The following is a 22,338-nucleotide window of genomic DNA, read 5'->3' on the forward strand; positions in this document are numbered from 1 at the left end:
TCTATTTATTATCTTTTCTAATTTCAGAGAAACTAAATTCAGTGGCTTTTTTTTTTTTGCAATGTAAGAATATTCTGCATATATTTTGAAACATTTTAATACTGTTTTGTCTTAAAATGTCATTTATTTTGGTTCCATTGAAGAAAAACAACTTTTTATTTTGATGGAATGACACTCACTCAGTTTGATAATACATTTTTGGATACTTTATGTGACTCTCAGGAAAACTTAGCTTTTAAAATGATTATTTCTTAGCTGTGAAGGAAACTCTTCCCCCCTCTTGATGTGAAAATAACTAGGTGATTTGCATGCTAGAGTAATTTTACTGCAGCATCTGAGAAGTGGTCAGGGTGCAGAGGTAAACTCAGTTACCAGGCAACAGATAGCAGATTAGAAGACTTGAGAGTGACTAACATTGCCAGCTCTTCTTTCATTTAATTGTCAGTAAAGAGACTCTTTAGCCACGTAGCCCAGTTCCTGGGAGTCAGTTCAGAGTTATTTGCTTCTGGAGATATCTGACCCTAAATTCTGTTTGTTGAGTACTAAAACACCTCGGAAGTCATCCAGGTATACTGGCATTGACCCTACTGTGGACCACTTGAAAAGGAGACATGAAAATCAGTAAAAGAAAATGTGCAGGCCTGTGGACTGCCGTAATTGCCTGTGATACAGTAACATGGAGATATTCAAAATAAGACTCCGAACTGTGAATACCATGGAAAAAGTGTTAGAAAGGGGAGAGAGAGAGAATGAGAGGATGGGAAATTATAGACTGGAGAGAGTTCTTTTTCGATGCTTAGTTCTTATAGTTTCTCTTTTTTTCAGTTGTATGAATAAGATGAGTAGGAATCTAGGTAACTTCCCTGGGATTCTATCTCTATACCTTTTGGAAAATTCAAAATCCCACATGTTGCATCTGTCAGGGAATGGAAGGGCGCTCACATTAACTGAGCATTTATTGTCTAAGAAGTTGTATCAGATCTTTTACAGACATTATCCCGTTTTATCATCACAACACTTTTATAAAATGGCTATGATAATCCCTTTCTTGAGATGAGAGAGTTTTAGTATGCCAAGGTTAAAAATCTTGCTCAATGTCACATTATGGTTTGATCTAAAGCAGTATTCTTTTCATTAGTCTATGCTCAATAATATCTAATAATTCTCCCTATGCATTTTAGTATATGTATCTTTATAAAGAATATGTCAGAATTAGGGTTAAAAGGATCTTGTAAGTCAGATTACAGTTCTCACTGTCATAACTTTAACACCCTAGATAAATTAAATATCTGCCTAGTTTTTAAATAATTCTGGAAAGGACTCCACAATTTCTCTTAGTAACCTAAATCTGCCATTGCTTTGATTTAAGGCATTTTCTTCTGATTTGGCCTAAATAGAGATGGAAACCAGCTGGTTACCATTCTCAATATAATAACCCGTATATTTCAAGAACATTAAAAAGTATCCCCCTCAGCTTTTCCTTCATAATGGTAACATTTCTCTCCTTTTGATCTTTCTTCTTTTTTTCCAACCCTTTCATCACCATTGTGGACTACTTTCCTTTTGATTTCTCCACATCCCCTTTCAGATGTGGATGTCATAACTGAGCATGGATATCCAGTATGAGTCAAGCAGTGAAGAATAAAATAAGAAGCTTACCTCAGAGTTTCTAAACTAATTTTCTATTTATGAACCCTAGTAATGTGCTTGCTTAAAACACAGCAAGAATGGTGACTTGCTATCATAAGGTTTTTTTCTCCCACCTTTTGTTTTTCATTTATATCACATGGCTAGCTATTAATTGTGAAAGCTGAATCTTATATTTGCAAAATGAAAGAACAGACTTCAATAAATATGAATACTTTGATGTCAGTTCGTAGCTAAATAAAAATGATTTAAAAAGTTTAAAAGATTTAAGTATGTTGAAGGTGGTTGTATAGTTAAAAGTGCTTTGTTCACTTTATATAGTAGTACCTTGAAATACTTCATATATGCCTAAATGGTTGATAATGCAACTGTGCCTTAATTATTTAATTTATTTCATGCAGGTTTTCTGATATACCAAGCTCATTTTGAATACTATTTTGAATGCTACTTTGAATACTATTCTAATTTACCTAAATTCTGCCTTTATTTCTAGCTTATTTACCAATGGGAACTACCAACGAAACATAAATTATAGTAAATAACAGGCCAGGTTTTAACCATACCATCCTTTAAAACTTATTTCAAGTGCACATTTAAAAATAATATAGGGTGGGCAATGGTGGCTCAGTGACAGAGTTCTTGCCTGCCATGCCAGAGACCCGGGATTGATTCCCAGTGGCAGCCCATGTCAAAAAATAGTAATAATATAGCCAACCTTCTTATTTTTTGCTACAAAACACTTGTAGATTATAAAATTACTTTGTTTCTTGGGAGGTACTATTAGTGTAGTACTCTTTTCAATTTAAGTTTATTTTGTTACTCAATTTTATGCCAATACTTTAACTTTTCTGTTATGAGTTGAGGTCAATGTTATTTTTATTTAGCTAGAGAATGACTTATTGTCATCCAACTTAAATAGGTTAAGTATCTATTGATGGAATTTTATGTATGCCTAGGAAATGCTGCAACAACTTTCCTCGTTCTCCTTTCTGTACCTTCTTATGAGAAAAAAATTTTTTTTTTCTAATATATGTTTTGTTGATGAGCAATAACCAAGGGGCTACCATTTTCATGTTGTTACTTTTATAGTGTTATATATTTTCAAATTTAGAATTTGAGTTCTTACACATGCTTTTTTAGTTTAATTAAAAGTATCTTACAACTTAATGCTTACTCACTAAGTGCTACATATAGTAATTGAGAGCATATTTATTACTGGTATAATAACATCAAATTAATCCTTGAAAGAAGGATTATTATCCTTATATCTGTATAACTACAAGGTGTGTCCCTAAAATTAGCCAGATATTTTTAAAAATTTCAGATGGTTTATCTGATGTGCTGAAAGAAATGTCAATTCAGAATGTATCCCAAAATATATATTCCTAGCATGTGGGATAAGTAGAGACAGTATCAAACAAGCAAAAGCTGTTACACATTGTCACTACAAGACCCTTATACAAGAATTACTTCACACCCTCGAACAAGAAACAAAAGTGATTCTACATTGAAAGTCTGAGACACATGAAGAAACAAATAGCAAAGAACAGGCAAATTTGGAGTAAATATAAACCAACACTGACTCTGTCAAAGAGAATTAAAAAATGTCTACTGGTATTAAAAAAAAAAAGAAGAGCGAATTAAATCAACAAACAGCAATAGCAAATGCATTGGAAAAGGAATAAATGGATTAAAAACATTTTAAGGTAATATCTTGAAAGAGGGTAAAGATTTGATTATCCTTAGTCTTTGATAAGTATCAATTTTGTAATCCTAGGGTAACCACTAAGAGAACAGAAATGCTGCGTTTTGCCTTCATACTCTTGGAGAAAAAAGAAGGAATGATAAAAAATATGAAAGGAAAGGAAAAGACATGGAAGACGTACTTATCAAAAGTAGCAAGAAACAGAGGAAATAGACAAACTAAACTATATATTTTTAGGGAACATGGGGGGAAGTAATTATGAAAATTCATGAAATAATGACAAAAATGCAGTTTAGATAGCCAGACATTTTGTATGTAGTTAATTTAATTAGTATAAGAAAATTTTGTGGCTAAGTATAAGTACTGAAAATGCAGTTTAAAATCTTTTAACTTCTTGCCAGTTGATGGCATCTTATTATGAATGACCCAATAAATTGGGCAGCTTTTGAAAAGTAGTTTTTCTGTAGCCTTGATCTTCCATGAGGCATACGTACATACTGCCTTTGTCTAGCCGCCACTTCTCGTCTCTCCTTTCCCTCCCAGCACATCCAGCTGTGGTATATTATGTCACAGGTATGCATAGCTGTTCCTTTTCTCTGAGAAGACCTTGCTTGGGACTGATAGAATGATTTTCTTCTTTGAATTCTAGACACATGATTCCTTAACCTCTTTTTTTAATATGGTGGGGAGGTTTACTAGCAATGTGAATGTAATATTTCTTGCCTTTAAATGAGAAGACCAGCAATTTTTCAGAAAATTCGGTCTTCAGTCTGAGCAGGTCTATGAAGAAAACAAAAACTACTACTGAATAGCCCCCATAAAAGCATTCTTATTAAACATTTTATTTTGAAATAATTTTACACTTACAGGAGACTTGCAAGGATAGTGCAGTGTTCTCATCTTGCCAAGGAAAGTGCTATTTTTTTTTTTTCCGGAATGGGCAGGCTCCAGGAATCGAATCTGGGTCTCCGGCCTGGCAGATGACAATTCTGTCACTGAGCCACCATTGCACTGCCCTAAGAGCTAAAACATTTAAAGACAGAATAGCCTACAGTGTTTCTTGTTTGAAAGCCAGATACTGGCTACCTTTTAAAGGCCTGTGCAAAAGCCAAGTCTCCTCCCTATCCCTTTGGGTGGTCCAGTGTCTGTAAGTGGTGCGAGTACTTGTGGTGTACAAGGCTGCTGGGTACTGGGCACTGAGCAAGAATAAGAGGATTTGAGGCAGTGGAATATGCTTTTGAAATAGGGACAGCTAGACTCCACCCACCACTTTTTTTCTTTTTCAAAGTGAACATTGGAATTTTTTTACTGAGAAATATCCATATACATACAGTCCAGCCATATTATACAGTGGTTCACAATACTATCAAGTAGTTGTGTATTCATCACCATCATCATTTTAAGATTGCATCACTCCAGAGAAAGTGATCATTGCCTCACTCCAGAAAAAGAAATAAAACGGAAAAAAAAACTCATACATTCCATACCCCTTATCCCTCCCTCTCATTGACCCACAGTATTTCAATCTACCCAATTTTTACCCTTTATCTCCCCCTATTATTTATTTACGTTTTATCCTTATTATTTTTACTCCTCTGTCCATACCCTGGTTAAAAGGAGCATCAGACACATGGTTTTCACAATCACATTGTAAAAGCTATAACTTGTACAGTTTTCTTCAAGAATCAAGGCTACATTAACACAGTTCAAACAGTTTCAGGTACTTCTCTCCAGCCACTCCAACACCCACCACTTTTTAAGAAGGGTATGTCAAAGAAATCTGATTGTAATCTTTTGTCATACCAACTGTTTTGTTTTACCCAATTCTATATTATTGAGGTGACATATTCTCATAAAATATTAACTTGTTTATTATGAAAACCTCCTTAATAATGCTTTCTCGGAATCAATTAAATTCAGTTTTATTCTTCACTGATAAATTTTATCTACTTTTTAGTGGAAAGGTTCTTAACCTGGATTAAATGAACTCTGTTTCATGGTGGACTTTATAATGTGTATCATGAATTTGTGCATTTTTCTGGGAAGAGGATCTATAGCTTTATGGAGTTTTTCAAGGCTGAGTGTAATCAATCCCTGTTCACCCTGTCCCTCCCCCAATTTTTAACCATTCTGCCCCAATGTGAGAGAGAGAGCATAAAATGCAAAGTAAATTAGGCTGTTGGCCCATCTTACAAATTGGATTTTAAGTGTATATTCATTCTCTATCAATCCATATTAGAATATATAAGTTTCTCTTAAGACGAATTTTAGTTATGGATTTGCTTTAAATAAAATTACTTTAGGTTAATAAAACTTAGATTGTTAGTCAGGAAATTAACTTGTCCCTTTTCTTTTATTATAACAGTAAAGAGTTTTTCTTATTTTTTACAATTAGTAAAATATACCAAAATATGCCAGTATACTCAAATAACTTATAGCTATGACATCTCAGTAGGCACAGAGAGAAAAAAAAAATAGATTGTTACTCTTGTGTTAGAATTATTAAGGACAAAGGTTTGGGAAGCTTTTAACATCATCATAAGGGTGGGGAGAACTGATGGAAATGCTAATCTTGTATATTTATAGAAAATATTCAAATTCTATTTTAACATGCCTCCTGACTCCCAGATAAATACTATAAAGAAATCAGGCACGATCTTTTGCTTTAAAAGTAATACACTGTTTTTAAGGCTATTTTTTATCAAGTATATTTTGGAGGGTATCATGAAATTTGATTGCATGAAAGCAAGAAGAAAAGCTTTTCAAGTATTTGATTAAGATTTCAAAAAGTGTCAGTTTGCCATGTGAAGCACCTGGTCTTAAAGAAAAATGTTATAATAAATAGAAAGCTACACCTGTGGTATAAATTCAAAATGTATTCTGGCAAAATACACCTTCCATTCTTTGCCATTTATAAAATAAATTCTTAACTTCCTTGTGCTGGAATTGTGTACTTTTCAGCCAGTTGTCATAATATTATTCCTGTCCCAAGCCAAATTTGCTTGTTATCTAGCATTAAAAAATCAGTACTACACTGAAGAAGTTCTCTCATGTTTTGGTGATCATTTAAGACCTGACCCCCTTTTTTGGTCTACTGTAGCACTGTATCCAGACCACTAAGTTACCCAATGTTATATCACTCATTCTGTATCTTTACTAAACTCTGAACTTCTTGAGGGCGAAAATTGAATCCTTTCAACCTATATTCTCAGCACCTAGCAAAAATCAATCTATGTTATCAACAGCTAGAACTCGGTAAGTGCAATTTAAATAAACAAATCCACACACATTCCCCTGTATTCTTTAACTGTGCTGTACAGCGCAGTAGCCACTAGCTGTATATGGCTATTGAGCCCATGAAATGTAGCTAGTACTCAATCTGAATTGAGATCTAATGTAAATGTAAAATAATGCAGCATTTTGAAGACTTAGAATTTAATATTTTGTATTGATTCTATTTTGAAATATTAATATTTTTGATATTTGTGTTAAATAGAATACATCATAAAAATATGTAGTCCATATGTTTCATTTTATTTTTTTAGTGTGTCTACTAGACAATTTAAAATTACATATAGGTTTTACTTTTATGGCTCACAATAAATTTCCATCCAACAATGCTATTCTAAAGCAACGGTGCTATTCTGAGGTTGGCAAACATGGTCCTGTGAGCTAAATATGGCTTGTTTTTTGTAAGAACAATGACCTAGGAATGTTTTTCACATTTTTAAATGTTTGTTAGAAAAAAAAAAAGAAATATTTGCAACAGAGACCAGTGTGACCTGTAGGCCTAAAATATATACTTTCTGGCCCTTAATATAAAAAGTTTGCTGACACCTGATCTAAAGAAGTCATGAAAACATAAGTCACGGTCCTTAACTTCCAGCAGCTTATAGGTAGTGGAAATAATTTTTAAAAACATTTTCAGTTAAATTTTGTTTTATTTTTTTAAAAAGTATCAGGTCAACTTTACAATTCAAGAATCTGACTTAACTATGCATTTGACAATGAAGTATGGCATGTAAATGTTTTCAGAAAAAAAAGCTGATAAAAGTCATCAAATATATCACCTCTATATTCCAAAATAATGAATCTATAGGTTTTTTGTTGAGTAGAATCATAAACAAAGAACTAAAGATTTACTGCTGTGAAAACAAATGTATAATACAGTAGTGTGAATCTTGGGTATTAAGCGTAATCAAATGAAGAAGCTGAAAATTTAATAAATTTTTCATGTGAAAGTTGACAACGCAGTTGACCCAAGAGCAACTGAGATGTATGACCTGTTTAGTTGAGATCAGACATTATGTTAAACCTCCATTTTTCAGAAGGCAATACAAATTATAATTCTAACAACTCACAAACCAAATAAAAGTTTAAAATTGTAAAAAGAATTTAAAACTATGCTCATAGAACCATTTTTTTCCCTGCTTAATTTCAGCACCCTGGGAGTGGGGGCGAAATCATGACTATCACAGATGAAAACAGTATGAATGTCACTGAAATCAGTTATTATTTCCCTCTAAGCTATAAAATCTACAAGAAATCTGACACTGTACCATAGCAAATTGTACTTCTCATGATTCTAAAAATCCTGATTTAATTTTCTTTAAACACTGTTTAAAATAGTTTTTAATATTTTTGTAAAAAAATGTTATTTTTATGATATTGAATCTAGTTCCAGTTCTTTTTCATTTATTTTTATACCAATATTAATATACTGGCTACAAATTCTAATCAGGGAAAAAAAAATTTTGGCAATTTCTTCATCATGAGAGCACATTCCGAGAAATTACTGATATGCAAGCAAACCATAAAAAGTACCACTCTCCAGAAAGCACATTTTGTTGATTGTGTCCCTTTCTGAATATTCTTTACTTTATTCTTGTTGAAGGACATTTTCAGTCTTGCAAACATCAGTGTACAGCATCTCACTAGCGTGTGGTTTCACATCTTTGAACAAGAAGGATGGTTCATAGCTACTGAAAAGCTGGAGGAGTCTAAGTTCGATGGCTGATAAGCCTTACCTCCGGCCAAGCAGGAAAGCACGTTTCCTTTTTTTTTGCTTCTCAAGAATGTGGTGGAAATGTATGCTGAGATAGTGCTGTTAATCCTTATTATTTTTCTTTTTTTTTTGTAAATTTGGACCCAAAATATTTCTGGAAAGGTGATATTTCAAAAAGCCACTGCTGGAATTGGCTTCCATTGCAGTCTCTAATGATGGGCACCTGGCTGTCCCCTTTTGTTCCTTTATCCAGGTACTGATTACTGCACACATGCTGTAGGGTTAATCTCCCTGGGTCATACTTCCACAGTTGGTTGCCTTTTAGGTGTGGTGGCATGTGAGCATTGTGATTGGGCTATCAAGTTTGGAAATATCCAAACAAAGGTTATCTGTTCTAATTTCTTTCTTGGCAGTATGAGAAGACCGTTTACCACCCATACCATGACAGTTAAGTATTCCAACTTTTTCATTTTCTTTTCTTTCTCTCCATGTATGCTAGTTTGAAACTGTTCTGTACCCTAGAAAGCCATGCTCTTTTCCTAATTCAATCTTCTGGGGCCAGACCTATGGTCTGGGTGGCATCTTTTTTATTGCTATTTCCATGGGGATGTAATCCTCCCAATCGGGTTTGTAACCTGATTAAGTGGTTTCCATGAAGATGTATCTCTGCCAATTCAAAGTGGGTCTTAATCTGCTTACTGGAGTCCTTTAAGAGGGAACCATTTTGGAAAGAGCTTCAGAGCTGACAGACAGAGATGTTTGGAGATGCAGAAAGAATATGCCCCTGGGGAAGCTGTTTGAAACTAGAAGTGAAAGGGCCAGCATATGTCAGTCATGTGCCTTCCCAGCCAGCAAATGTATTCCAGATGTCATTGGCCTTCCTTGAGTCAATGTATATTCCTCTGGATGCCTTAGTTTGGAAATTTTTATGGCCTTAGAACTGTAATAAATTCCTTTTATAAAAGCCAACCCATTTCTGGTATATTGCATTTCCAGCAGCATTAACAAATGTAAAACACCATGTTATCCAGTTGATTTTTTCCGCATTATGTGTCTCTCCCAAAGAGAATTAGTTATATGGAATTTAAGAATCAAACTAAGTGTTCTCCAGGCACTGGAGAACAGTTTGATTGTAACTTGTATCTAGTTTACTAAAGCTGCCAGAATGCAATATACCAGAGATGGAATGGCTTTTATAAAATGAATTTATTATATTGTAAATTTACACTTCTAAGGCCAGAAAAATGTCCAAACTAAGGCATCCAGGAGAAGATACCTTGGCTGGAGAAAGACTGATGTCTGTCACATGGGAAGGCATGTTGCTGGCATCTGCTCATCCTTGTTTCCTGTTCCATTGCTTCCAGCTTCTGATGCCAGTATTTTCCTCTCTAAGCACCTATTGGGCCTTCACTTAGCTCTTCCAATACACATCTCTGAGTTCTGGTTTGCTTAGCATGTGATGGGGAGGCATATGAAATGTCTCCTGAGCTCTGCCTGTCTCTAGCCATCTGCTGTCTCTGTTGACACTCCAAGCATCTCCAAACATCTGTGTCTCTGTCAGTTCTGAAACAACTGTTCTCCAAGCATCTGCATCTGAGGTTTCCCCTAATGTTTCCCCTTTAAAAGAGCTTTAGTAAACTAATCAAGGCCCACATTGAATGGTTGGATTCACATCTCCATCTAATCAAAAGGCCACACCCACAGTTGGATGTGTCACATCTCCATAGAAATAATCTAACCAAAAGGCCATACCTACAACTGGGTGTATCATAGCTCCATGGAAACAATCCAGTCAAAGTTTCCCACTTAAATCCTTGTGTCTGGCCCCACATGATTGCATCAGGATTAAAGCATGACTTTTTGGGGGTATATAATAGTTTCAAATTGACACATGTGTCAAATCTTGATGATATATCTCTGTAATCTAAATCTAATTTTGTAGTACCTGGGGAAATTATATAGAAGAAACTCTTGAACTCATTCATCCAAACTTCTGCAAGTCGTCTGTTATTTTTATTGGTAATCTGCCCTGTGCCTTCTGGAAGTGTGTAAGTTGCAGCTTTACAAAACATGTGTGTCCAACATGTGAGCATGTAACAATTTCCAGAGTGCTTCCACACTGCCAAATCCTAAAGGAAATTTCTAAGTTTTTTCCCTCTTCCCTAAGTATTCATTCCAGCATCATGTTCCAATTTCCTGAAAATAATCTCTGTTTATTGAGAAAAAAGCTTTCTGCCATTGTTGGTGTTAAGATCACCTTTCATTCTGCCCATTTCTCTTAAGGGAATAGTATACCAGTGAAAATGGAGCTTCCAGTTGAATCCACCATAGGTCATATTAGAGCCATGTACTCTTAAAATATTATTGCTGATCACATAAATATAGAGCCCACCACTCTTCTCTTGTCATGTTTGACCCTGGCTAAGAGAGACTCCAGCCATCCACTGTACACACTGTACAATGAGCTTCTAAGAAGGTGATCACTTGTCCTTTAGACATAGCAGTTCCTTTTAATCTAGCTCTGATCAATCAAGAATGTGGTTCCATTCGAATTACATGCACTGGTACTTTTAATTTCCTCACATTACTGTCTAGAGGTCTTTTCCAAACAGTCTTTTTCGCTGGCATTATCTACCAGCACAGTTTCTTCTAACGTGTGTCTTGGTGAGCGATTACTGACACAATGGATAGTTTGCAGACGTGTGCTCCAAGCAAGCATGGAAAGCAATCACTACACTTGTAGGAAGATTATCTGGATACATCTTTGCATCATCCCCAGTAGGAAGTCCTCTCTCCTTTTTAAAATCACATTTATTGCATTCACTGAAGTAAACATCAGGTATATATCCGAGAGTACCCAAGTCAAATAGATGGCTTTCAGAACCACCCTGCAATATGTTGGTTTTCTCATGGCACTTCAAGCCAAATGGAAAAATTTATAATACATATAAACATATATAAGTATACAAATATCATGAAAACTATTCCAATCCAGTTTCATCAGAAAATACATTTATTACCTCAAAGTGGTTTTTCAAATGAATTCATCTCCCAATCCATATGTCCCATATCTCTTTGGTCAGTTAAGCAGCCAGCATGCCTCTGGCTGGCCTGGATGGTCATGGACGCTACTCTCTGGCTTCCTCCTTGGCCACTGGGAAATAATATTTTTAAAATTCTAAGTAACACAACTGAAGCTTCATTAAGTGATAGTGTTATGAATATGTAACGGTACTTTATGATACAGGAGTGGACTGGAGTTGGGGCGTGAAGGATGGAACAGTTTCAGCAGTATGAGTGTGGTCATTTCAGCTAAGCTGGGAACACTCTGAAGGCCTGCTTTAGCCCCAGAGCTCCTCATGGTTTTGGCCAAGGCTATCCTTACATTTGCAGCATGGTTTCACTTCTTCTGCCAGCTGCCTCCTTCCTCTCCTTTCCTCACTTTTTGATCCCAAGGGCATTCCCTAATAAACATTCTGTGCATTAAGCTCCATCTCAGAGGCTGCTGTCTGGAGAATCCACCTGCAATTGCAGAAAGGTGAATAATATTCCACTTGTTGAGAGTGGATTCAACAAAGAAACAGAGGTGAGAATAAATAAAAGCTCCTTTGGGGGATAGTGAGACTAATTATCTGGATAGTACACAGTGCATGTATTTGAAATGGTAGGCTCTATGATTGCTAGGAGGGCTTTACCCTGGGGAGAGCAGAAAGTTTTTGGACAGGAACTTGATTTGAAGGATACACTGCTTTTAGGGGTATTAACTAGTAAAGACATGTAAAGAAAAGTTTGGATTATAGGGCACAGAAATCATTAGAGAAAATATATCTATTGATATGCTAATTTTCTTCAATGTCTGAATTCATATGTCATGAGTAAATGATGAATATTTTGTTTATCTAAATCTTTATTAGTTGAGATTTGAGAACTTGAAATTATTCTGGTAATGCTTTTGATGGGATATTTCTGAAGGATCAGGTTCCATACTTTTAGGCTATTCCTGAGGAGGGCAGCAATGGCGCCCTTTAGAGTGTCTGTTCTCATACAAGGGCTGTCTGGCATTTTATCTCCAGACATTTTATCTTATTTATTCTCACCTCTGTCTCTTTGTTGAATCCACTCTCAACAAGTGGAATATTATTCACCTTTCTGCAATTGCAGGTGGATTCTCCAGACAGCAGCCTCTGAGATGGAGCTTAATGCACAGAATGTTTATTAGGGAATGCCCTTGGGATCAAAAAGAAGAAGTGAAAGCATGCTACAAATGCAAGGATAGCCTTGGCCAAAACCATGAGGAGCTCTGGGGCTAAAGCAGGCCTTCAGAGTGTTCCCAGCTTAGCTGAAATGACCACACTCATACTGCTGAAACTGTTCCATCCTTCAGCTGAGCCTTCCCTTGTCAGTTGAGTTTGCTGTGTCTGCTTTATTCTACTCTTTTACAGGTTAAAGAGTTGCCCACAGTTAAAATCAGGTGAAGGGAAAGCTCAATTGTGTGGTCTTCCTAGATGGGTAGTTGGAGCAGTTTACCTGGGGCCATACTTGATTACTTTAAAGTGTTACCTTTATAGTTTACACTACTGTATCTTGTTTGGAAGGAAGTGCTGATAATTTGTTGTTGCTGATATTTCTTTCTCTGAAGGAGTTGGTTGTTTGATGTTGCTATTTAGAGCTAAGGAGGAAGAAGTCGTTGTTACCAGGATTGGTGAAATGGCATAAGACTAAGTTTTTGACCCGTGCAAACAGAGCCTCAGAGACTCTTCTGGAGATAAAATAATCTATTCTCCTACCAGTGTTGCAGCCATGAGAATCAGCAGGAATAAGAAATATTGTATTCTGTATGTTGTAAACTTCTCAACCTGAAAAGACTTATCTCTCCTTGGCCTTCATCATGAATTGGTGGAATTTGCTTTACTTAAATTTCATTAACAAAAGCAACAATTATGAGCTTATTAAAAAGCTTGCGACGGGGCAGTGAAATGGTTGCCTGTTTAAAGTTGGCAGATTTTCTTAGAATATTTTATAAAAAGTAACTTCAGTCTTGGCCTGGCTCTGGTCAGTACCTCTGAAGTAAATTCAGCTTCATCTGCCCATTGAGTGTGTTTCCACAGTAGAAAAAAATGTAAAATTTGATATTCAGAAAATTTCAGAAGGAGCTGAACAGGCATGAATGTAGAATGCTTAAGTACATAATCAATTGAAATGAAATAAACAGGAGAGCCATAATTGGCTCATAATATGATATGAGCTCATAATTCCTAAGCAATACTTGCATTATAAAAGTGCCTGGTAGTTTTCTTAAAAAAATTACTGTCTGGTGCTTATAATTCTACTTCTAAAAGTTGGTGCCTTTGGTTTGTCAAAAAACAAATTAAGACATATACACAGTTTAATGACAACAAATATATGGAATGAGTTTCTTAATTTAAATTTGCATCAGAATGTCTACCCCAGTCAAAATGGCTAAGGGAGAAGAAGCTTCAGGCTCAGTCTTTCTAATTGAACAATTAGTACAATTTGGCAGAAGCATCATTCTTTTTTTTAATTTTTTAATTAATTTAATTTTTTTAAAGTATAACAACTAACAAACATTCTTAACTTATTCTATTCTACATATATAATCAGTAATTCACAATATCATCACATAGTTGCATATTCATCATCATGATCATTTCTTAGAACATTTGCATTAATTCAGAAAAAGAAATAAAAGGATAACAGAAAAAAATTCATACATAACATACCCCTTACCCCCTCTTTCATTGACCACTAGCATTTCAATCTAAATTTATTTTAACATTTGTTCCCCCTATTATTATTTTTATTCCATATGTTTTACTTGTCTGTAGAAACATCATTCTTAAGGCTCCAGAAAATAGTTAAAGGACTTCAGTAACAAGGTGAGCACCCAATCATGGAAAGGCTACTTAAAAGTGGTAGGATCTTATGTTGCCCCCTCCGTACTACTCAGTGACTCAGAACAGAGCTGGCCTGTGCTCTCGGTGTGGATCCCTGGTCCTGGTTCCAGAGGGAGCAGAGTAACCTGCTGGCACTGGAGGCATGTTGATCTAGCGCAGGGTATTTGCGTGGCCTGAGGGACTCGCTATCTCCGAATGTGCCCTTAGCGGCTCAAGAAAAGCCACGGTGTCCGGAACACCTGTCAGCTGGGAAGGCGTGCGGCTGGTATCTGCTGGTTCTTTGGCTTCAAACAGCTTCCGGAGGGCATTTTCTTTCTGCATTTCCAACGTCTCTGGCTGTGTTGGCTCTGAGCTTTTCCCAAAATGGTTCCCTCGTAAAGCAGTCCAGTAAGATTAAGATCCACCTTGAATGGAAAGAGATACAGCTTGATGGAAAACGCCTAATCAGAAGGTGTCACTCACACATGGGTGGGTCACATCTTCATGGAAACAACTTAATCAACAAGATCCCACCCACAGTTGGATGGATCATATCTCCATGAAAACCACGTCATCAAAAGGTCCCACCCTAAACAACGAATCTGCTTCCACAAGATTGGATTAGGAAAAAGAACATGGCTTTTCTGGGGGTACATAACAGTTTCAAACCAGCACACTACATAAACATGTAATTTGTGAGAACTACAAAACATTGTGGGAACAGAGGGATACAGTTACCTAGAGTGTATACTATTGCAGTTAAGTTATATCAAAGCAAATGAGATTGTTACAGATTTAAGATGTTAAATATAAGCCCAGAGTCAACCACAAGGAAAATATCAGAGACTATGCAAACTTGTTATTTTGGTTTGAAGCTATGTGCCCCAGGAAAACATGTTCTTAAACTTAATTCGTATCTGTGGGTGTGACCCCATTGTAGGGAGGACCTTTTGATGAGGTTACTTCAGTTAAGGTGTGGCCCACCTCAGTCAGGATGAGTCTTAATTCTGTTTCTGAAGGCCTTTGTAAGTGGATGAAGTTCAGACAGTTAAGAAGAGAGAGAGCCACAGAGGGAGCAGCCAGAACCTGAAATTCAGTGGAACCCAGAGAGAACAGAGAGGCCAAGAGGGTCTGCTGTGTGCATTGCCATATGACAGACAAACCCAGGACAAAGGACCACGAGCAGCCAGCCCAGAATGCCAGTCTTTGGAAAGAAAGCAGTGTTTTGATGAAGCCTTGACTTGAACTTCTCTTACCCTCAAAACTGTGAGCCCTTAAAATCTTATTGTTTAAGCACCCATTGCATGGTATTTGCTTGAGCAGCCGAGGAAACTAAACCACTCATTGAGACAGACAGTTGAGTACAGCTTTCCAAGGGCGGAGAGCAGGGGCAATGGGGAGTTAATGCAAAATGAGTATAAATTTTCTATTTTGGGTAAAGGGAAAGTTCTAGTAATGGATGGTGGTGAAGGTGCTGCAACATTGTGAATGGGATACTATTAGGAGAACAATTTGTTCTCTATATCCTAAATGATACTTTATGTTTACACACTTTATGTATTATATTGGAGTTTCCAAGGTGATTTTTTAAGCATAGGGCTGATCTTTCATTTCCCATAAATCTTATTATCTTTGTTGGAGATACAAACAAGATAATTAGAGATATATAATCAGTGATTACACATGGAGAGAAAATGAAAAGTGAGGCAGAGTGGAAAGGAATATGTATCTGTCTATAATGTTTTTTTGTAGCATGTTTGATATTAGTAAAAACTGGATCCACCATCCATATTGATAAATTGGAGTCTAATTAAATAAATTATTGCACATGTAAGTATGTTGCATTGAGCTTCAGCTAACAATTCTTTTTAAATTCTTGCCCTGTGATATGTACAGTGAGTGCTCTTAGAGGTAGAGATCTTAAAGATAACAATTAAAGTTTAGAAAGGTTTAGTAATTTACTCAACATTCCAAAGCTGGTAAAAATAGAGTCAAGATTCAAAGTCTAATTCCTGATTTCTGGTCCAGTACTTCAGAGTATTATAAAGTGGTCTTGTGGGCTGGAGGGCAGTGAAAGACTCCATATAACAGGGCTGTCAGATCATTTTATAGGCAACATGAAAAATTTTAATTGTTTAAATGAGCCCAACACACTGATTTTACACATATGAAAAATAAAATTTAGAGTCATTAATATCTGATATCAACTGTTTGATTTTTAGAAGATCATTTTTAAATGTCTATAATTACAATCTGATTTGGTTTTAAAAATGGAATTAGTAAAGAAAGTAACTTTTATTTCTAGGTAAGACGTGGTGAAATAATAGAATGAAGAGCAATGATTTGCTTTCTTTCCTTGTGATGCCTTTATTTGTTGTTTCATTCATAAGAAAGATTAATATAGTATTGAGACATTTAATGTGTGTGTTTTCTAAACTAGGTATATTAGCATAATTATTTCAGGAATAGGATATTTTTGATGCACTATAAATTGGATGAAATTTTTTCTCAAATACACTATTGGCTTAACAGTCTATAAGCTTACTTATTCAGAGTGAATGGGAACAACATTATGTCATGTCATTGGAAATAAAGACATATTTTGCTTGGGAGATTTTTAAATTCATTGTGTGGGAGAATTATGGTTTTTTGTTTGAAGCAATATAATTTCAGGTTAAAATAGTAAAAATTAGGAAATTATGAATGGCATCTGCACATGGCTCAAATCTTTTATTTGGTAAATTATTTTATGCTTGATAATCTAGAAATATGGAAGATTTCTACCATATTTTATATATAGTACTTTCAGTGCATCTACATAAAGGTTAAAGAATATTTATTTTCTCTTATTCCCACATAAGTTTAAAAGAATTATCATGAAATCAAAGGTTGCACTTACGAGATATCATCTCTGTTGTTAAATATGATGCTTGCAATAAAAGGCAAATGTTATTAAAAATCTAAACTGCTCCAGGGCTGTGTGATGGTGGCTCAGCAGGTAGAGTTCTCGCCTGCCATGTCAGAGACATGGGTTTGATTCCCAGTGCCTACCCAAGCAAAAAAAAAAAAAAAAAAAAAAAAATATATATATATATATATATATAAACTGCTCCATTTCTATAAAAGAAGCAATTTAGCTACCTTTTAAAACATTGTATTGTATTCTGACAGCCCTGCTAAGCAAAAATTGCATGTACCTTACTAATTTACCACAGTAACATACTAAAAGTTAATTTTTTAAGGGGTAGTATCTTGTCTATGTTACATATATGTGCTTGGTTTTTCTCCAACTGTATGTGAAACTTTCAAAAGACAGGCTCGCCTGTTTCCGTACAGCTGCCTTTTCATTTTTTTTTTCTGTGCATAGTCCCATAACGTTCAGGGAAAAGGACCAAGAAGGATAAATCCAAATCTCCATATAAAATATACCTTCATGACACATACAAGCTGGAAATCACAGGAACCTATAAAAATACAGGAGGTCTACTGATAATGAGGTCAGAAATACAAATAAATTTACTTTTAATGAAGACTGGAAGCACAGTAATCAAAGTGTTAAAATTCATTTCATGCATCTCTCATTTGCTTCTTAGCTGATATTTACCATGCAATTCTGTGAGAAAGCAGAGGCCTGAGATGCTCCAGATTAATGGCTCAATTAATTGTACAGAGGTAGACCTCTTTGAGCCGAGCCGGAGCTGTGAGCTCTTTATTAAAAGCACTATTCTGTAGCGCATAACCTTGTTCCTTGACTCCTCTCTGGTTTCCAATTGAAACAAGTCCCCATGCAGCCTGCTCTAAAGGGCTCTGTCTCCCTGTCGTTGTTAAGAGAGCTGAGGCATCCTGGAAGTGTGAAATCAGACCTCATGAGTTGAATGGTTCTCCAGGGAACGCCGGACTGTGCGGAAGGTCAAAGTCATGGGCCGGACCATCTAAAAGCGTCTGATCGCCGGTCTGTGACACAGTAAGTGGGGGCAGGCTGAAGAGGACTGAAATTGAACACATCTTAATTAAAGCCCACAGACAGCAAAACAAAATGTTTTCTAGGCAGCTTGTCAAACGGGATTTAAATTTAGCTCTGCTAATGAATCTTGAGCCGCTAACTGCTATTTCTTAAGATAATAAAACTCTCACGGAAGCTGATAAAAAAAAACTGAAGCATGTCTTTTTCTGCTGTTTTGTTACTTAAATATTTTCCAACAATGAAGACAGTTTTCCTAAAGAAAAACATGGGAAAAGTCTATGCAAATCAAGGGGTAGTAAACATCTCTTAATAACGAGTAGGTTTTTAGACTGTGGAACTGCAGATTTGCAAGTCTTTGCGTGCAGCCCTGTTTTAGAAAAAGATATGCTCATTTAACAGGGCTATTTCAGTGATAGATTCTGTTCACTGTAAAATTCTCTCTTTTTCTCTTTCTCTCTTTTCTTATCAGCTCTATTGTTTCTGAGAGAGATGGAGCATTAATTTGAGAGAGCAATTCACCTGGGAGAAGTTTTATTTTAGTGTACCTTTAAATACGGTGAAAAGGTAGGGTATCTTTTGAAAGGGTTTCACAGTTCTCCCATATCACTGTTTCTGAAACTGAGTGGCTGGTCTCCCTGGGGAAGCTGTGATCTCTTCTTGGGTAGCTCAAAAAAACAAAACAAAAAAACAAACAACAACAACAACAAAAAAAAACCAGGGGAAAATGAAGGGGAGGGGCTGAGGAAAAGAACCCTTTTTTCTTTCTTCTCTTGGATCATGAAAGAACCAATAGGCCAGGTCTAATACTCTGTAAAGAACGTCTCCCTTAATACAGGAGACATTAAATGGTCTGTTGAAAGGAAAAACACAATTAGAAACTAAGAAAGAAATCCCAACAGAACTGTTTTCCACCACCAAAAAGAAAAAAGAAAAAACATTTTTTTCCCCACTAGTCTTTCTCTCTTCACCATCCGCCCTATTTAAGGAGCATTTGATTTAGTGCTAGAAGTATCCTCTCTGGCAAACACAGGGCCAGGCAATCTCTAGGTTTTACTTTGATGGTGCAGAGAAAGATTAACCTTTTCACTGGTTAGTCAAAAGGGAAGTAAGTTGTCCCAAGCAGTATTTCTCAGTTACTCGAACTTTCTCCCTCACCAAGGATTCAGCTGCCCAACTGTGAAAACCAGAGCGCCATTTTCTCAGTCTGTGAAAAGCTGCCCAGAATTTGACTGAAACTTCAATCCACTCTTGTGTGTTGCTCAATGCATGTGTATGTGTGGGAGTTGTAAATTGAGGCCTTAACCACCAGAGTTTATCTCTTTTTGAAATCTGTATTAACTTTAATGATTTGAAGTGCACTGTCCAACACTGGGCTATTGAGATCGAAGAAAAAACTACCCTCGACCATCAACAGTTATTAGGGGCTTAACTGAAGTGACATACTGTAGTAGTGGTTCAGCTGAACAAGGCTATAGCTTTTTATGGAAAGGGAAAGAATTGAGGGTTTCTTTAAAAAGTAATTTGTGCTTTATACTCACTCATTCAAAGAGAGTCTCAATTGCTCTTTATTCACACAGAGTTAATACAGTATCACGATGTTTCTCAATGAATGTGTGGTAACAAAATAAAAATTTTACAATTTGAAAGGGAAAAATTCTTTGTCATGGTGGCAGTAAGATTGATGGCTACTTAAAAGATTATTATAGAATCTTTCTCTTCTGCGCTTGAGTTTAATGATGAAATATAATTTTTAAAATTTAGCTTAAACTGTGGAAGTTCAGCTTCTTACCTTATGTTCAGATCATAATACATATTTTAAAAATAGAGCAATGTTGGCCAAATGTGAGTCCGAACTGTTAGACGTTATCTAGAAAAAAGTTTCCTGAAGCCAACCAAGTATTTTATAGTAAAAGTCTCATTTGTACCAGGTCAGAAAATACCCTTATCTTAGTATAGAGCGTTTCAGTGATTTAAAATCTCCTTTCTCTATCCACAACACTTCTAAATGGATGCTAATCTGAGGATATGAAGACAGCACTGTCCACTCAATTCCCTCTTCCCAAACATGCTTAATATCTTTTAGCACTTGGCTACTATTATCCACTGAAATGAACATATTTTAAATGAACAAGTAAGAGATAAGGTATATGGAGAGCTTACATGTGTCCCAAATTTAATGACAAAAATCAGGAAAACTCTGTGTATATAAAAGTATTTATCCTATCCAGAAGTGAAGAGTATTTTTTAAATTGGCAGTATGTTCAGACATTTCTGAGTTAAATATATGACCCTCAGTTTTTGCCACCATCACAAATGTCATAAGACCACAAAAGGTCCAAAAGTGAGCAAGGTCAAAGACTGAATTATCCTCATGCCCCTGAATAGTTCAACATCTCTTTTGTTCAATTCAGAGCACATTAGATTATAAGGTCACTGCAGAATGAGGAATCATTAGATTTATATCCCTAAAACTGGAGGTGGAAAAAAGGGAGAATCTGTTATTTAGTATTCCCCAAATTAATGCTCATTTTATCAAATTAAAATTATCTCTTTGAATCTCTAGGGAAAAGGCCATTGTTATTCACATTAATTTACATGGAATCATTAGGAAAGAAATATCTCTATTTTTCCCAGCTTTGAAAGAATATGTACTTTAACTTCCATAGTGGCATATAGGCCAACTGGGTTAACGTAGTTTGCATATTCATGAAGTTTTAAAAGCATGACAGCTTCTTTCCAAGAGAAGACAAACTCAAATAATTGCATTTGATTTGTGTAATGGACGGGTATCTGAGCTTTTGAAGTAAATGGTACTTGTATTTTTTCTATGAGAAATTATTGTGCCTACATTAATTTGACTATCACCATAATGAAATAAAATTCATTAAAAAAAAGGAGGAAATGCATAAGCTTAAAATTCATTAATTATTTAGTACAAAGAGCCAAGTCATCACACATGCAAAGAAATCACAAACTACCCTCTCTCCCACCAATTTCAGGTGTGCCTATTTTTAAAGAATATTAGACAGTTATTATTCTGTGGGTAACAAATGAGTTGATAACTACCTCTAAAGAAACTGTAAACTCCCGATATTTTTATTTTATTATATATAAATAGTCTTTTAGTAACATGCAGATATTAAAGTTAGAGAATGTTGCCATTTTGGAGCAAATATCTGCTGTTTTAATTTTAAGGCATGCTATCTTTTAATTTGGTTTTGATTCTGGTTAAAGAATTAAACAAGGGCACAGAAATCATGTAATGGATGTGAAGAGCCAAGGTTGGACATTTCTTCCCTTCAAATAAATCAGCTACCTCCTTAGGATTATTTTTTTAATCGTTGGTAATGGTAAGAGTATTTCCACAAATAATAAATGGGTAATTTATTCCAGAACAGAAATTTTCACAAAAAAGTGTTTAAAGGGTGGGCCACGGTGAGTTTAGAAATTCAAACAATCAAAAAAAGCAGGCAGACTTCTTGCTTGCCATGCCGGAGACCCCGGTTCAGTTCCTGATGCGTGCCCATGCCAAAAAAAAAGTTAAAGTTAGTCATCTCAAGACTCATTTAACATCCTCCAAATCTGTATGAAGTTAAACAATAAATGAATGGTCACATAATTGCAAACTCAAAAAATGGCTTAATTCTGGAAATTGATGAAATAATCATCAGGCCATTTGTTAACCTGTCATAATAATCCAAATCAAGAAGCTTTAAACATGCCAAGAAATAACTAATTTTAGGGTCTCTGAGGGCTGTTACTTGGCTTGAAAATTTAGTGCAATCTTGGTACTTACTTTAGACCCAAAATTATGGGTAGTGCTAAGAAATTTGGACAATTTAAGAATTCCAAATTCCAAGTGATCCAAGAGTTCATACCAAATTATTGACAATTATGCATCTGAGTTTTTCGGTGAACTATGTACTTAGATTTCACGTATGTTCGAATTACAAGTGGTGTGATGCTATGATATCATCTGAGGGAAGCTGATACTGTCTGAGAGAAGATGATATCATGACATTATTCCAGAATACCGAAGTGACGGAACCTAGGAAAAAATAGTCCCCCAATGTTGACTGAACCTTGGAGAACCTTGGAAAAACTTTGGAATTTTTGTAATCAG

At 35.6% G+C, this 22,338-nt stretch overlaps 1 pseudogene; it reads right to left on the reverse strand.

Annotated features, from left to right (window-relative positions):
- Positions 1 to 8,299: 8,299 nt before the first annotated feature.
- LOC143668566 (polypeptide N-acetylgalactosaminyltransferase 1 pseudogene) lies at positions 8,300 to 11,268 on the reverse strand (annotated as a pseudogene).
- Positions 11,269 to 22,338: the final 11,070 nt, after the last annotated feature.

Source organism: Tamandua tetradactyla, chromosome 24, assembly GCF_023851605.1.
Source record: "Tamandua tetradactyla isolate mTamTet1 chromosome 24, mTamTet1.pri, whole genome shotgun sequence".
NCBI lineage: Eukaryota > Metazoa > Chordata > Mammalia > Pilosa > Myrmecophagidae > Tamandua > Tamandua tetradactyla.